Source organism: Arachis hypogaea, chromosome 1 (assembly GCF_003086295.3).
Source record: "Arachis hypogaea cultivar Tifrunner chromosome 1, arahy.Tifrunner.gnm2.J5K5, whole genome shotgun sequence".
Lineage (NCBI taxonomy): Eukaryota > Viridiplantae > Streptophyta > Magnoliopsida > Fabales > Fabaceae > Arachis > Arachis hypogaea.
Window position 1 is genome coordinate 64,849,284 of NC_092036.1, and position 3,740 is coordinate 64,853,023.

Genomic DNA, 3,740 nt, shown 5'->3' on the forward strand with positions numbered 1-3,740 from the left:
TTTAATTGAGTGGTTTTTATCAAATTCTTACACCCACTTATTCATATGATTAGCATGATATTACAATTCCTTCCCAAAGTTGTTCTATGGTTGAAAACTTGCTTCCTAGAGATCCGTTTATTGTATATTTTAATTCTCCTTTATACCATTCGATGTCGTGATCCGTGTGTTAAGTGTTCCAGGCTTCATAGGGCAGTAATGGCTTAGAGAATGGAGAGGAAGCTTGCAAAAATGGAAGGAAAACAAGAAACTAAGGAGATTACTAGCGAACACCGACGCGGACGCATGGCTCACGCGACCGCGCGAAATGGAGAACACGTGATTAGAGTCTGCAAAAATGACGCGAACGCGTGGATTGGAGCCTGCATGAATGACGCGAACGCGTAGACGCCAATTTTGTCAGCCAGTTTGATGATTACGTCTGTGGGTGTTAGCTCATTGATTTGAAGCTTTCTCATGAGGGACAGAGGCATTAAGTTGATGCTTGCTCCTAGGTCACAGAGCCCCTTATCAATCATTGTCTCTCCTATAGCACAGGGAATGTGGAAACTCCCTTGATCCTTCTTCTTTATAGGTGGTTATGTTTGAATGAGGGTACTGCACTCCCTGTTCATCTTTATTGTTTGTCCACCTTTCAATGAACTCTTTTTGGCCAGAAGCTCCTTTATGTATTTGATGTAGGACATCATATGCTGGAAAGCCTTAATAAATGGTATATTTACATCAAGAGATGCAAACATGTCAAGGAACCTTGAATACATTCTCCCTGCTACACCACCCTTTAACCTTTGGGGAAAGGGTGCATATGGGTTCAGGATCTCCCTTTTCTTTAGCTCTTCCCTGAGTGTAGGTTGGGGTGCATAGTTTCTTTCTTTATGATTTTTCTTTGGACTGTCTTGGAGGTGTTCTGTTTGTGTGTCTACTTCCTCCACACTCCTCTCATCACTTGTGGTGATCATCTTGCATTCTTCCCACCTGACCTTCCTTGTTTTTCCTCTTGGATTCTTTTCTATTTCACTGGGAAATCCATCAGTGTGTTTGGGAAACTGTTGAGATAAATACCCTACTTGGGATTCCAGTCTCTTGATGGTTTCCCCTTAGTTCTTGATATTAGCTCACACTTCATCCTTAAACACCTTGTTGTCTTGGAATTCTTTACATATGTCTTCAAGTAGAGCCTCAATCTTGGAAAGTCTATCTTCGGTTAGTAATGGTGGGTTGAGATTAGGTGGTTGAGAAGGGTGGTTAGGTGGGTGTTGATAGGATCTCTGTAAGGTATGTTGCTGAGTTGCATTATTGTTGAGATTCTGGTTGTGGCGTCTCTGGTCTTGTCCTTGGTCTTGCTGATTTTCCCACCCAAAGTTAGGGTGATTTCTCCATCCAGTATTGTAAGTTTTGGAGTATGGATCATGGATTTGTCTGGGTGAGTTCCCAACATAATTGGCTTGTTCCCAGTCACCTTCTTCTCCTATATTCACTTCTTCTTGAGTTGGTGATGAAGTGATGACTGCTGCAACTTGGTTTTCTTCCACCTTCTTGGTGAGATCTGCTAGCTGCTTGGTGATCATCTTATTTTGAGCCAGCAATGCATCCATGTGGTTCAGCTCCATTACTCCTCGAGTTTTGCTTCTTTTCGAAGAATAGAAGTAGTCATTCTCAGCTACCGTTTCAATGACATCTATAGCTTCTTCAATGGTTTTCTTCTTGTTTAGAGAGCCTCATGATGAATGGTCTACAGCCTTCTTTGACTCATAAGAAAGACCTTCATAGAAAATGTGAAGTTAAACCCATTCATTGAACATGTCCGGTGGGTATCTTCTTGTTAAGTCCTTGAACCTCTCTCATGCCTCATAGAGAGTCTCACCATCTTTTTGCATGAAAGTTTGCACCTCAGCTCTCAGCCTGTTAATTCTCTGAGGATGGTAGAATCTTACCAAAAACTTGTTCACCACGTCTTCCCAATTCGTTAAGCTCTCCTTCGGAAAGGATTCAAGCCACTTAGATGCTTTGTCCCTGAGTGAAAAAGGGAACAAAAGCAACCTATAGACATCCGGATGGACTCCATTAGACTTCACAGTGTCACATATTCTCGGAAGGTGGTTAGATGTTGATTGGGGTCTTCTTGGGCACTTCCTCCAAACGAGCAGTTGTTCTGAACAAGGGTGATGAGCTGGGGTTTTAATTCAAAGTTGTTGGCATGTATGGTGGGCTTTTGGATGCTACTTCCACAGTTTCCTGGATTTGGATTGATGTAAGAGCCTAGAACTCTCCTCTCTTGCCCAGCATGATTTGCAAGACCTTCTCTGGCATGGTTGTGAGCTTCTCCTTCATGGTTGTTTTCCAAATTCTCCTCCATGTTTGTTTCAAAGTACTCTTCCTCTTCCTCAGCACCAACAACTTTTTTCCCTCTTGCTTCCCTCCTTGATCTATGGATGGTCCTCTCAGGTTCTGAATCAAAGGAAGTTAAAGCTCTGCCTCTTCTCCCTGTCATACAACTAACAAAGCATACAGCAAGAGATAAAATGAAGTGATTATTCTTGTTAGAGTGATTGTTAGTGTGAGTGGTGCAAATTATCAAACAGTTAGTGGGTTAGTGAGCAGAATTGTAAATAACAATCAAGGAAAAAAAAGAATAACAAGGGGTGAGGGGATGAGGAAGAACTTAAAGAAACTTAAGGTAAATGACTAGAGAAAATAAACAAACAAAAGAAAAATGGTCAATCTAGTGAACTTCCAACTTAATCATTGTTGATACAAAATCAATCCCCGACAAGGGCGCCATAAACTTGATGCACGAAAACTTGTCTCTCAAAAAATTTCCCTTCGGCAAGTATACCGAATTGTCGTCAAGTAAAAACTCACAATAGAGTGAGTTCGAATCCCACAGGGATTGATTGGTCAAGCAATTTTAGTCAGAAGAATATGCTAGTTGAGCTAAACAGAGTGTAATTGATGTTACAGAAAATTAAATAGTGGGAAAGTAAATTGCAAGAAATAAAGTGTGGAATCTTAAATGGGGAAAAGGGGAGATGAACATGGAAATAAATGGCAGAAAGTAAAGAGAATGGGTAAGATCAGAAATGGGGAATTCATTAGGCTCAGGAGATGTTGTATTCTTCGGATCAAATTTATTTTCATCTCTTCCTCAATCAAAGCATCTATTGATCTCCTTGGCAATCTTAAGTGATTGGATTCTAATTCCTTGGCAACATCAATTGAAGTGTGGTCACTAATTATACCACATGTATTTCCAAATCAAAGTGTTGGGAGGATTACATGTCACTATATCCGCCCAGACCCCAATTTGGTCCAACATAAGAAAGCATTTCTAGCATGATCTCCTCATCCCTTTTCCAAGGCTCAAAGGAGATCCAATTATGGAGAGTTTCTTTTCCAAGACAACTAACTAATTGAATTAAGATCGAAAGCTTTCTAGTTAATCAAAAGAGAAGAAAGAAGAAGAAGAATGAAAACTATAATTGATCCATCAAATTACAACAGAGCTCCCTAACCCAATGAAAAGGGATTTAGTTGTTCGTAGCTCTGAAAATGGGAAATGGCAGAAAAGAATACATGCTTAGCTAGAAAATGCAGAAAAGTAGATATACAGAGGGTAGTTCTCCAAAGTGCCCAACTTCTCTATAGTTCAAAACTACTCCTATATATACTACTCTTCTTGATCTTCTAATGAGTTCTTCGAGTCTTAGATGTGGGCCTTAGATCTTGAGTTGAAGCAGTTA

General features: G+C 40.3%; 1 pseudogene; it reads left to right on the forward strand.

Moving 5' to 3' along the window:
• Positions 1-1,802: 1,802 nt before the first annotated feature.
• On the forward strand, positions 1,803-1,904 carry LOC112715850 (small nucleolar RNA R71; annotated as a pseudogene).
• The last annotated feature ends 1,836 nt before the right edge of the window (positions 1,905-3,740 follow it).